This window comes from Pangasianodon hypophthalmus, chromosome 11, assembly GCF_027358585.1.
Source record: "Pangasianodon hypophthalmus isolate fPanHyp1 chromosome 11, fPanHyp1.pri, whole genome shotgun sequence".
NCBI lineage: Eukaryota > Metazoa > Chordata > Actinopteri > Siluriformes > Pangasiidae > Pangasianodon > Pangasianodon hypophthalmus.
The window spans coordinates 26,385,955-26,400,812 of NC_069720.1; the positions used below are offsets into that span (position 1 = coordinate 26,385,955).

General features: G+C 37.5%; 1 protein-coding gene across 3 annotated transcripts in view; it reads right to left on the minus strand.

Moving 5' to 3' along the window:
* Nucleotides 1-14,858, minus strand: part of dbx1a (developing brain homeobox 1a) — a 46,163-nt gene that overhangs the window by 9,310 nt on the left and 21,995 nt on the right. For all 3 annotated transcript variants that reach the window (XM_026909999.3, XM_034308695.2, XM_026910000.3), the window contains exon 3: nt 14,502-14,688. The gene's annotated coding sequence lies outside the window, so the exon portion shown is untranslated. The remainder of the gene's footprint in view (nt 1-14,501; nt 14,689-14,858) is intronic.

Here is a 14,858-nt window from a genome sequence, read left to right on the forward strand (position 1 = left end):
CTGCGGAAACCTGTACAGCTAAGCCATTAGCTGGCTGAGAGCTAGCTGAGTGCGCTAGACTAGCTAGCCAGATATTTTACAGTATGAAATCTCAGTTTTAAATTTAAGATATCACTTTGAATATTCAGTAATGATTACCTGTTGGGTTAAATATATTTCAGTGCTGCTACATCCTACAGGTGATGCTCAGAATAAGGTGTAAGGGGCATCTTTACAAGATAGATTTTCTTGATTACTGCTTTTTTTATTTTAAAAGTAAATTAAATTTTAAATTAAAAAGTAAATTTTCTTTTATTTGAGTGAAAGTAGCAGTGCTTTTACTCAAGTCAGTGTGTTTTGTACTCTTTCCACCACTATTTCAAAACTCTAGCACTTGATTGTGTGTTTAGATTAGTTTTTATTTCTCTGAATTGTTTGTCTGTACGTGACAGCTGACAGAACTGCACTACTCTTACTGACGAGACACATCCCACCTGAGCGGAATGCAGCAGGTAGAAGTTAACTGCAACAGCAGGTTTCACGCATCAGTCAGTGCTTTAAAAAACTATGATTAAATTCTAAATATGCAAATAGTAGACTTGTGAATATGTTTTTTTTTCTAACTATTGACATGCTTCTGGGTGTGTAATCGGATTGTAAGTGAGCGTGGCTACTTGTGTCAGTTTGCATGTCATTGGATTAATATAACACACACACACACACACACACACACACACACACACACACACATACACACATGGGGCCTTAATCTCACACTCCACTCTCTTTAAAAAGGCCCAAGGCCTCATTTAATTCATATCTGATTCTCACTGAAGCGTTTGCACGTATTAGCATAACAGCGGGGAGACGCTGCCTTTTCACTGGCTTGGTGTGTGTGTGTGCGTGTGTGTGTGCGTGTGTGTGTGCGTGTGTGTGTGCGCAAAAGGCATCTTGAATATATTTAGTATAAGTGTGTGTGCTGTATAAAGACCACAACTTAAATTACATCATGAGAATGAGATTTAGATCCCTAAATTAATAAAGAATCTATCTATCTATCTATCTATCTATCTATCTATCTATCTATCCAAGTTCATCGTGAGAGTACCACATACAAGCGTTACGTAGATGCAAACATTGAAACAATGATGAAGAAGAGATTAGGACTGTACACAGCAGTAGTAGCGTGCAATCCATCTGCATCATTTCACAAGTAAATCAGAACCACGACACAAGCTGATAACAAATCAGCAGACCGTACTTAGACATGAGCACAGCGATAACATTTTAAAAACTTGAAAGGTGATAGATTTTTCAGAGATCATCAACATGAAAAACTAGTTAATGAACAACCATTCTGTAGCCTAATATTAACAAGGCAAGGATGACAATAAACATAACCTTCTAGCAATAAAGCATCAGTCTGTTTGGTTCACATACTCTTATCAGTAGAGAGGAAGTGTGGTTACTTAGTGAATTTACCAAACCAGTGTGTGTGTGTGTGTGTGTGTGTGTGTGGGTGGGTGGGTAGGAAGACATAATGCCTAAACCCGGATGTGGATCATTATATTGTGTTCCACTGGGGTTGAAGGGTGCATCAGTCACACACACACACACTCCTAACAGGTTCTGACTGATTTAGTCCTTTTCACTCGAGCTCAGCGGTGGAACCTGCCCCCTCCGGCACAAGGATCCTGGTGCGACCAAAGAAGTGTCTACATTAAAACTCACACATGTGCAGCGACGCTCTTTGTGGTTGATCTTATTATATTTGTTAGTGAAGTGAAAGAACGGGGGTTAAACGTCAGACACAATTCCTCAAGACATCAAAAAATGCATTAAAACACACCCACCCACACACACACGCACGCACACACACCCACACTGGGAGATAAAGCTGTATTAGGAGATCAGAAGAGAACAGTGATGTTGCAGTCCAGTCAAAAGTCAAACACACACATACACACACACACACACACACCACCTGGACCTGAGATTAGCTGATTAACCTGTTTTTATAACAAACAGAAACACATTACAACTGAGAAATCAATTATGCCATTAGCATTGCTACATACTAACACACAGTAGTGTGCAAAAGTCTTAGGCACATGGAAAGAAATGCTCTAGAGCAAATATGTCTTCAAAAATAATGAAATTAAATGTTTCTACATTAAAAAAAATACTATAAAGAGCAGTAAACAGTAATAAATGAAACAAAGTCAATATTTGGTGTGACGATCCTTCACTTAAAAAAAAAAAAATCTGTATTCTCAGGTGCAGTGTGTGCAGTTTTATAAGGAAATGAGCTGGAAGTGTTACTGAGCATCTTGCAGAAGCAGCCACAGTTCTTCTGGAGACTTTGACTGTCGACTCGCTTCTTATTTCTGCAGCGAAACCCAGCAGCCTTCATTATGTTTTTATCTGAAAAGTGTCTCTTATGGAATCTGCTGCTTTCTTTACTGACATACAAACATTTTTCTGGAACATTTCATTTTGTGCCGGAAAACTAATGTTTCTAATAAAAAGATTACGAAATTAAACAAAATTTTGCTGAGTTGAAGAAAGATTAAATGAACATCTTTTTTTTTTTTTTGGGGGGGGGGGGGGGGGGGGGTGAATTGAATAATGTATAATAAATACTTCTTAATAGAATCTTAATGGCTTAATTCCTATTAATGTTATTAGGTTGGACTTCCTACTTTTGGCTACATTTTGAGGATTTTTTCTCTTCCAGCTTACTAAATTACCACACACACACACACACACACACACACACACACACACACACACACACACTGTTTTAACCTCCATTCTTTGCTAACTCTTGTTTCCCACTGAATACTTTCCCACTGGTTCCTGTAAGCACACTCATTTCATAGTGTCGGTCACACACACCACACACAGATGGCTGGATGAACAAGAGACAGATTTGAAGGCTGGAAGCTCTGTGTGTTATAAACACGTTTATCTTTATGACGTGTGTCCGGCGCTTGGGACCTGACCAGCAGAAAAGCTGGAAAAATTGCTGCTTACTTCGGAGGGACAATGTACCCAGAATGTGTTTCCTTTTACAAAACGAAGGAAGAAAACTATAAACCATAAACTATAAACACTATAAAACTTGTTATTACTTCCAAACTATAACATTTGATTAGCTCTGTTCATCTGTACATGACAGAACTTTTGTACTTTATTCTGCTAGCAGCTAACAAGGTAGCAGATTTATAAATTATAAATTAGAACTCATTTTGGTTCAGCTATAAAAATAAAACTATCTCAGGTTATTTAATAACTGGGTCTTAGTTTAATAATTACAATTAATTTCCTCTTTGCTCACTCATAAAAGAAATTTAAGGGTATTTTATCAATAAAGTATCAAAATTAATATCCGGCTCAGTATAGGTAGTTATGACAATTAGTTTTAATAACACGTGCCCATTTTAAATTTTAGCATTGCTGCATATTGATTGTCCATATGTTGTCCCCATTAATTACTTTGTTAAATTCTTTTATTGAGGGAATATGCAAAATGCAACATATTCTCCATTTAGGTAAAACTATAATAGGATTTTCTTAAAGAGGCTTATCAAAAAATATTTTTAATTCAAACACAGCACTCTGTAGGCACTGAACACCTGCTTTGGCCTTTTGTGAGGCAAACTGAACATGGCAAGCAGATTTAGCTATTGAAGAATAAATCTGAATAAGCTGAATAAATGTGTAGAGAGCAAATGCTATATTAATCTGAGTAACTCATTAATATGAGTTTGCTTCTGTTAAAGATGAATGTAACACTAATATTGCTAATCCTCAAAAGAATTTAGAATGAGGTTTTTGTTTATTTTACTAAAAGTAGAACAATACTAAAATTTATTTTAACATATGAAACATACATAAACAAAAAAAAAATTCTGCAAAATGAAATGAAAACAGGAGGTTACATCCCAAACTACAAACTACCACACTAAATAGAGTATACGTACAAATAACACACCAAAGCTCCTCTCTTAATCACCTGGATACCTTCCAACAAAGTCACAAAATGATCAGTGAAGCATTATTTGCAATACCATTGTCATACAGACATCTTTCCCTTTCTTCTTCTCCTCTTGTACACATGTTGTTCATGTCCGTCAACAAAGCCCTCATTATATCACAGTGATATCTCTTGTTTTTCCCCAGAGGACCGTGAGGATGCCATGTCTTTAACCATGTCTGGGAGATTCTTCCAAGCTGATAGTGAACTTCCATGTTCAATTCCGTACATAATCTAAAAATGAGTCTGTGCTGATACCCGTTAGCTCGCAGACAATGCTGACTCTACACTAAACCAGCTTTGGCAACCACAATTAAAATGGCAGTGACCCAAGTAGGGTTGGATTGCGATAAGCAACCCACAGCACCAAATGTGCTCTTTTTCACAACACCAGTCATGGCACAATTTACTGTGCCAAAGTGCAAGCATTTTATTGAGAGCCTTGAAAAATTTGGATGGACAGCTCACATGTGCTGGAACTCCATGGTGTAATGTTGCAGCTCAGGAGTGTCCAAAACCTTTTTAAAAGGGGGACAGATTTAACTATATCAAAATACCTGAGGACTGGTCACTCTATGCCATTTTATTCTTAAATGAAAACAAGAAAAAAGACTACAATAGATACAGAAAAATGAAAATTTATTTATTTATAGATTTGTGATATGACATTTTTCCAAAAAACTGGAACGCATTTGGCCCAGGGGCCAGATTTTGGACACCCCTGTTCTAGCTAATATGATGGATCACAAGCAGGTTGGACTGGGCCACATCCCTGCCACTGATGCCTGTAAAACATTGCTGGTGATCTCACTACACAATAGATCCAGATGTTCACTGTCAACATGCTGAAAGCGAATGCACTGATGACAATATCTAGTACATTTTGTGTGGCACACACCGGCAAAAATGTTAGCCATCTTACTGCTAGCATTGGAGCATCACTGCAATCTACAGATATTAAAGGAACTGACTGACACCTTGCCGGGCCAGGATGTGGGGTGAACTGGGTTTGTGCATGATGTCAGATGTGGTCAGCACAATCTGCTCTGTTGGATGTGGGCAAATCAACCCTGTGTAATCTGCCCTGGGCCTGCTGCCAAAGAAGCCCAAGACAGGAGAGTGCAGGTTTCAGAATTACGAAACCACCATGGCCAAACAGACTGCACCACCTTCCTTGCAGGCAGGGAAAGTCATGCCATTAGGAGGAGTCCCCTAGGAGGAGTCTGAGCACCTCCTGCCCATCATGTGGGATGGGCCCTAAAAGCACCAGTCCACCACTAAAGAGTCACCCAGAGAACCCCCACTGGGCAATGAGTACATCAGAACAGTGGGTCCTGATGACAAAGACACATTGATACAAGCTTCAGCACTTATTGCCCTTGTCAATATCAGACTGCAAAAAAAATACAAAGTTATTGCTCTGACCTAAGAAGTTCATTCTCTCTTAAAGTAATTTCTTGTTCAGAAAGATGGCATTTTTCATTCAATTCTAGATTGGAAAGAGAGGGTTAAACTGGTTCTTAAAGATCCTCCCTTTTTGTATGCAAAGGATATCAAATGTAATTCAAGCCATGCAACCAAAGGACTGGTTCACATCAGTGGACCTGCGCAGTGTTTTCCTCCCATTAAAGCCCCCAAGTTATTTTTCCCCATCGAAGTCCCCAGTAATTTAGGCTTGTTGGAGCTACATGCTTTTCTGAAGTGGGTTATCAGCCTATGGCTGGATCTGAAACATCTCAAACAGAAATGTGTCCTTGTTTTAGCAAGAGGAGCCCAGGCTCTAGATTGCTGGAGACTCAAAGGAAAAAGGGATCATATGGCCCCTAGTTTAAGAACAGATCAACACATCAATCAGCCAGAATTGAGGGTAGTTCATCTGTCCCTTTTATTGGTTCAGAGAGAGTGTCATGTGTTGATTCACTCAGATAATGTGGTGAGGATGGCACACTTGCCAATGCCAAGTCAACAAATTGTTGATTATGGTTCTCTGTGGCAGATCCTGACAGCCCACGGAGACAATATGCACTAGAATATCATCTATTAGTGTGACTGGCCTCACCATGTACTATATGCTTTTCCTGTACTACTGCTGATTTTTCCCATGCTTCACAAAATTCAGCAACTAGCATACTAGTCCTACTTGTTGCAAGATCTTGGTTTTCTCAACCTTCACTGGTGGTAAGAACACCCTGGCATCTTCCTCCTTCTGCTGTCCCAAATGGAGGGAGAGATTTGGCACCCCAGCCAGGTCACCTATGGATGTGGGTTTAGTCTTTCAGTACGAATTTCCAACTAAGGACTGCAACCCAGCCATCCAGGAAAGTCCTGAATACATGAGCCCATAGTACATGTGTCTTGTATGGACTTTTATGTTGAAGCTGCTGGATCCAGTGCATTGCCTGATTCACAAAACACTAACTTTTTTTTCCAGGTACTGCTAGACAGCAGCAAGTATCCATCATAAAGATGTATTTGGCTGCCATCTCAACACACCACAGCTCTATGGATCGAGCCTTTATTTCACCGTGATACTACTTAAACTGGACAGTTGCCATTTGTTCCTCAGATGTACTGTTCATCTGCCATGGAGGAAAGACATGCAGGTCTCTCTTGTCTAAATAGAGGCTGGCCCATGGGTTTTGATAGATGCCAATTGATGGCCTGAATGCTCAGCCTGTACCATGACATGCCACAGAGATGTGACACTAGGGGAAGTTTCTGCTTCTACTAGCAGGACATCACAGTTCATTTTCCGCAGGTTCTACAAGATTAACTTTGCCCATCTATAGTGTGAGTGCTGAAGTTAGTCTTATGGTGAGAGCTGTTTCTCATCATGTTGTTCGTTATTTAGGTGACTTTCACTGCTTCTAATGGTTAGGAGGAGTGAAATTGAACTTAGACTGAAATAGAGCTAGTTACCTATTGTATGTAACTGTGATTCTGTGAATGCTGAATAAACACCAGGGATTTTGTCATTCTGAACTGGTACCCACCTGGTGAGGATTGACACCAAATGTAAAGAGAAGGTTCCAGGGAAAGATGGCTGAATGACAGTGGTATTTATTGTAAATACTGCATCATGTATTACTACATGACTTTGCTGAAGTAAATCTGCAAGTGTTCACATGCGCAACAGAATGAATCTATGTGATTCTCAGCATTCCTTGTTCATTGAACCACAGTTACATAGCGAACTAATCTTATGACTACATCATGCTAAAGGGGAGTGACAGACAAGTAATTTGTTTAGCCTTTGGTAGTGCACTCAGACTCACTGCTGCACTCTTTATCCTTGTGGAATTTCCAATGAAAAGAAGTTGCCCAGGTTTAATGAACATAATCACATCACATAACAACTGCTCAGAGCAGCTAAAGTCGCCTGAAGTGTGTTTCCATCAGATTAACTTTAAGGTAGCATTAATTAAAACTCTCATATTCCCAGCTTTCCTTTCTCCAACACATTTCCATAAGATACAACAATACGATGCTTTTAAATGGAAAGCACCAAATTAAAGGTGCCTTGCTGTCATTTGGCTTCATTCTCTCTGGGCGTGAATGAGACGAGGCCACTCAAGGGCCACTTCATCTTAATGAAGTGCACTTCTCTGTGCTAGTTTATTATTTAGTGATTCAGGGGCACAGAATGAAGAGTGTTCAATGTAGGAGAGTGGATACAAGGGCGAAAATCTCATTTCAGCTTGGGGGGACAATAAACATGACATTTTCTCAAGAGCATTTGGTGACGGGGACATCAAAAGTTCTGCTGTAGCACACATGGTTAACAATATTAAGGACACAGTAATTACTACTACATGCATTTCCATTTATTTCAGAGCCACACATTAGGACTCAAACATTCATTAGGCCTATCTCAAATAGGCATTCAGGCAGAAAGTGTCTATTGCCAATTGTCAGTAACAGTGGCATATGATAAGCAATAATATAAAATTAGAATATAAGTTCAACCTCATGGCCTTTTCATAGCTTGTCCACAATGCATTATGTAGGCCTATGGGAATAACAGTCTCAGGTTGTTCAATTAATCTTTACTGAACCTGACAGGAATAAGATTTGTTCTGTATTCTTAAAATGTTTTAATGGACAACCATTGAATATGGGAGGGTGCGCCCTGACTAAGCTTGTGGTGTGCATGACGGTGTTTTTTTTTTTTTTTTTTCCCACAGAAGTGATGATAGCTCAAAATGAAATGAAGCTCAACAGTACAGTTCCAAAAGCAAAATAAATACTTCAAAAACAAGTAAATGACTGATCCAGATAAATCAACCAAAATGTTGAATTTGTTTTTCTATTAATCTGTCACAGGACAACATCAACAAGTAAATGCCACGTGGTTAAATGTAGACTTTGTATGGACTTATCCTTGCTACTATTAATGCCTTTCAATGCCTTTCAAAGTATGCTTTAATACAATTTAAGAAGTACACTTCAGTAAATGTACTTTTTACATATTGAAACACGCTTAAACAAAAATATATTTAATTTTCTTTTAAACTTATGTATATTATTTAAAAAGACAATGTTTAAAAAAAATGTTAATAATGATTTCATGCATCAAAGAGGTACACGTCACTGATGTTATTTCTCAACACAGAGTAAAGGTGGGGTTGTCAACTGGTGGACCATGGTCATATTAAGCTTACTATGTTATTAAAGGGAGTTTTGTAAAGCCAAAGGATACTAATTTACACGTTACTAAACTTATTCAATATTATTTCTTTTTTTTAAATTTAAATTTATTTAGGCTTTTACTTTTACACCTTTTCTGGTGTTGGCACAAGTATACTTAATTTATTCATAGACTCGGACAGAGTGAATTCCTCTAAATAAACATGTTTGGTGGACATTCCTAGGTTTCAACTAAATGTGATTAAGTGCAATTATTGTGACATACATCTGTAAATATCAATGTACATCAGAGCATTTTAGCTGCAAATAAATTAAATTAGTGTTAAACTAGAAACAAGTATTTTTCACTAATTTTTGATTTACAGACATTATCCACTCCATAATCCCCCTTTCCCCCTTCCAATTGCGATATATCTTAAAATAAAAATGATACATCATAGACACACTGTCTGCACTTACACTTTGTTTGTGGAAATGCTGTCATTAACCGCCCCATCCATTCCCCGTCCTGATCCATGGAGCGAACACGGGGCAGATCGTTTCCTGCCCCAGTGGGCCTCTATTTAGCACCTGTTGCAGTTTCCATTTTTGACCACTAGGTGCAATAATAACTAGGTGGGGCAGTGAGCACGCTACACTAAATAATAAGCATTTCAATGTAATTTAAAATGAATGGATTGGTAAATGAGGACTTTATGAAGATTAACATTTCTTGAAAGGCTGATAAATATGATGGGGCTCTGCTTCTACTGACAAACTGCCAGTGTAAGGCATTGGGCTGCTGAGCTGAAGGTTGTGCTTAGTTGTTTCTAATTAACTGCATAATTACATATGAATTTTACACTTAAATGCATTTTCTTTAGATTTTATTAAATGTATTCAGATATATTTAGTGATGCTGCAATATAATGTATACTGTAGCTTAAGTATATTAACAACCGTGTCTACAAATTACGCTCACAGTTATTTAAAGCACTCAAAAGCACAACTAAATGCATTTAAGGCACATTTAAACATAGCTTAATTACAATTTAAATACACTTAAGTTACATTAAGTTGTTCCAAAATAATACATATGGTATGTGTTAGTGTTAACACTCAAAGTATATACTTTTCATAATAAGTATCATTTTTAAAAGTACACTTGATATACAATTTTCTTTAACAAGGTTTAAACACATTTTTATTATTTTAAAACTAAATGAAAGTTTAATGAAATTAGACATCAAAGGCTTTTGAGAAACTGAATAAGCATGAACTTCAGATATTAAACTCTTTCTAAATTAATAATCATATGTCCAAATTCATATGGTACAAATTTAGAATAATAACATTCAAATTCAAATTTCTAATGATGTCCTTAAAACTAATTAGACTGACATCTCAGCTGAGGTTTGATTCCTCTCAGCACTTCTCAGCACCACTCTGTCTTTTCCCAAGAGAGACAACAAGACAAAAAAAAAAAAAGGCTCAGGAGCCAGAAAAGCAGACACCCCATATGTGCAAATTGCACTTCCTGTTTGCTATTCAAAAATCGGGGGGCGCTATGCATTTTCACCAGTGTCTGAGTGCTTTTGTGGGTTTGAGAACATTTTTAAAAAAGGGGGCAATCAATTGAAGGGCCAGGAACAAGAAGAGAGGGAGGGAGGAAGGGTGGATTTTTGAGGACATGTCATTCTCCACTATCTAGAAACCAGTATAAGAGAATGAGACCTTGACTTACTCCAGTGGAAAAAATGCAGGGCAAAAAGTAAACCTCCCTACCAAATTACCTCAATTCTTTTATTATTATTATTATTATTATTATTATTATTATTATTATTATAGCTGTTGTCATTGTCTTTTTCATACTGTATTCCAGTTCCTGTGATAACATTATACTTCACACATACATTCCAATAAGGCTACACTGAATTAAAATGAAAGAAAGAAGAGACTGAGAAAGTTAGAGACAGAAAGAAAGACAGAGAGAGACAGAGAGAGAGAGAGAGAGAGAGAGAGAGATAAAGCTGCCCATATGGCTCTGTTCTTCTACATTTGTGTTACATCTGGTGTGATTTGGTGCCACACTTAAACTGTGACACACACACACACGCAAGGTTGCTTCTTTTTGGCCCATTACCCACAATCCAGCATGACCAATCAGGCTTTGTTATCATTCCGTCCTCAGTTGTATCTCTCTCTCTCTCTCTCTCTCTCTATGTTTTTATACATATGCTCCCTCGCTCAGCATGGGGACATGGGGTTGTATAAAGAAAGTATGAGTATGAGTTTACCATTTTTTCTCAGTTGCATTAGTTCACTGCTACAGGCTGCATTTAGTTTACAGTCTTCAAAATTCATGTAGACATTTTTCACCTGTTTTCTAGCACCAGCAAAACTATATTCATCTTTAGAGCCAAATTTGCAAATGTGTACGTCCGTAAAGTACTCTGTGTAAAAACTGATTACATTCAAATGACATATAAAAAAGGAGTTTGAATGTCAAATTTATAGCATTTAGCTAAGTAACAAATAGTATATTGAATTAGATGAATTAGATCAAAACCTTAAAAAAAGGTCACATTAAGTGTTCTGAGTCAGCAATAAGCCAAGAGCACTGTGTGTGTGCAGGAATATCATACCATAAATCCTCAATCAGACAGTACACTACAGAGTGTGTTATTTAATTTTCAGATGTTTTCTATGGAAGGCTATCTCCTGTATGTCATCAATACACATGATATAAATGCACCTACTGAACACTGCAGAAAATTGGCTGTAAATTTTAATAAATACAGTGAAGACAGTAAAGACAGTAAAGAACTGTAAAAAAAAAAAAAATTTTACTGTAAAGTACTGTAATATCTTACTGCATTTAAAATGAAACATCATCGTGTACATTTGCCCATTTGGCTGATGCCTTTATGGGCGAGTTAGACCCTTAACCTTCAGCTCAGTTGCATCCTGCATCACCTGTAAGTTGCTTTTTTTTTCTTTTCCTTTTTTTCTAATAAATTTACAGCCAGTTTGTTTTACAGTGTAACTCCTCCGGTGTGGGTTTTTACACCCTGTCTGACAGAGTGTGTTAGAAGAGAGCTTGGTGCTTGGTGTTTTGATAAAAGTCTGAGATAAAAGTTTGTAGTATTTTGAGCACTTTCATGCTTTTTTTTTTTAAGAGCATTTTGGGCATGAAATGAACTGTCATGCCAGTATTAGTATACAAATTACACATCTGGCTGTCTAATTTGTATACTAATTTTACATTATGTGTTTTCAAAGATTTAAATAAATACATTTTATATATCCCTTACCAATCGAATATTTGAATACATGTAAATTTAACAGGGCTTTTTCATTTTCCATATAATTGACATTTTAGAATAATAGTGGCTATTAGTAAAACTATGAAACAGTCACCAGTGTGTCAGTAAGTGATGGTAAGAAGTATGACAACATAATACACTGAATCATAATCAGAAGCCAAAAACCTGCCGGAGAGATTTGCAGAAATCTTCATCAAAGAGTAGGAGACCTGATGAGGTCCTTGGAAGGTCATATTCAAAAATATTCAGAAACAGCATTCTGATTCAATAATAATATCGTAATATACATTTTTTTTATTTATTTACTCATGATTAGGATGGTGACAATTAACTGTAGGTCAATTTACTCAATTATATTATAAAGTTTATTTGCTAAAAAAAAGTTATTTGCTACATTTGTCATGATAAATGCTGTGCAACCAGTAGGTCTGCAGATCTGGTCCTTGGGAGATTTCATCCATAGTCTATTATTATTATTATAATTATTATTATTATTATTATTATTATTATTTGCAGGTTAAGTTGAAGTTATACTTCTGTGATTGATTTTTCTGAGGTATGGTTGAAGGGGAAAGTGTTGGTTTTATATTTTTATATTTTTTGTTATATGCCTTTTGTGCTGACTTGCATTTGCTAATAATTAAGATATAACTCTTTCTAAACATTAGCAATAATTGATCAAGGAAAGTCCTTTTACAACAATTTTGCATCTCGACTCATTATAATGAAGTAATGTCTGCAAAAACCCAACTTACTTCAACATCTTGTTGGTTTCATTTCCAAGGTCAGGTGTGCAATCTATCCACTGAACTGTATACTTGTGTTAGAAACACTTTACTAGCCTTCATACTTTTAGATTGAGTTTATAAAACACATGGACGGTGGGCGGCTACTGTAGTTCAGGAGAAGCAAACGTTAATCAGAGAAGGTACTGAAGGTGAAGGGTGATGGGATTAATGATAGAAGGAATAATCACCTCAATAAAGTTAAATATTTTATCACCTAAGCATTTGTGTGACAGATTTTGAAACTGTGCTTGAGTTTTGTCATCAACCACACATGCATCATTTTCAATGCGTGTATGCGTGTGTGCGTGTGTGTGTGTGTGTGTGTGTGTGTGTGTGTGAGAGAGAGAGAGAGAGAGAGAGAGAGAGAGAGAGAGAGAGACATGTTTTGGGACGAATGAACATCTTGCCACCTAGCAATGCAGACAAATTCCCCGTGTCCGATACAATAGCAGCAATTATATGCTAATCAATGTTTCTCTGTGTGTGAGTGTATGTTTGCGCGCGCGTGTGTGTGTGTGTGTGTGTGTGTGTGTGCGCGCACATTCATAATGCAGAGTGTGGTTAGTCACGGCTTATTACTGCATTATTAGCACTGTCACGCTTTAAACCTGGTTTTCAACACTCAGACACAAACACACACCAGGCCCTTTAGTGTGAATGATAATGATGTGCAATAATGATGCTAATAATGCTAGTAGGAGTGATCATGGCTCTGTCAGTTTGTCAGTTTAACTTTGCATCCCCCTTTTTTTGTCAATTAAAATGTCTTTGGCTCCATGACTACTTTCTCAGGAAAGTGTCATCCAGTTTAAGGCTGTGTTTTCATCATTAAAACTCAGGATCCATTCAAACAAACCAGTGCCTTTATACAGTGTTATTCTCTGTGGCCAAACGGCCGTCTATATTCCCCATACTGCACTGCAAGTGTGTGTGCTTAAAGCAGAACGTTAGCTACATTATCTGTTACATAGTAAGAGGTCACGTGTTTAGTGTGTGTCCTTGTGTCCTCTTTCAGGCTTTAGCAAAGATTTCGCTAACCACTTCTTAGATCATTAAGTCACAGATCTGCGAGCTAATTGAAAAAAGGGACAAAACATAGCACAAAGTGATGTGACTCGAAGAAAAAAATTCCAATAATGACTCTTATTAATAAGTAATCCTAGCATGAGGCTGTGCTAAAGTTAGCAGTTCCTACAAATTCACTTGCAAAATAGCATTTTCCTTACATCTTTGCTTTGGAATTTTGTTTAGTCTGCAGAGTTTATCAAAAAGTCCAACCTCCATCAGTCACAAACCCACACCCACACCCACACACACACACACACACACACACACACACACACAAAGCAGCACCAGGCCTGAATAGCCGCTTTGACAAATGGATTGTTTTAAAATGAAGCTTGGTGGTGTGTGTCAACTCTGTTAGCCCCCACATTAAAACCCCAATAGCATTAAACTCCCTCCGTCTGAAAGAAAAAAAAAACCGAAGGAATAAAAAGGCCCTTTTGTTAACCTAATGTGCCTTTACCAGTTGCTTTGGCCTGAAACATCTGCTGTGTGTGACCAGTCAATATTGTTTAGTGCAGTTCAAAGCAGTCAGTTCATTATTGCTGTCAGAGAATCGCAGACGGCCACAATGCAGGCCTCATTAACACTGCGGCTCTCTCCGGGGTCACACTCACACGCCGTAGGCTTTTACTTACATACACATTAACTCTGTCAATTTATCACACACACACGTACCTTCTTGGTCCACCTTGTATGTGTACAGTTAGGAATTCCAGCTCATCTTTTTCCAGGCACAGTGTGTTAAAAGTCCTTTTGCCTTCATCTGACCACAGCACTGCTGCTGCTTGGATATTTTTGTACAGCTGACTGTTTCTCAACACTTACACTGAGGTGTTTAAACATCACAGCAGCCGTTCTGCACCTGAAAGAAGAAGAGCAACACTTATTTCACTACAAACTGTTACAAAGTTACCTACAGTGTAGGTAGGGGTATAACAATTTGATCATTTAGATCAGTGTACCAGTTTGAAAGGCAACGAGTGAAATGAACTAACACAAAAACCATAAACCAATTTTTTTTATTTATATTAT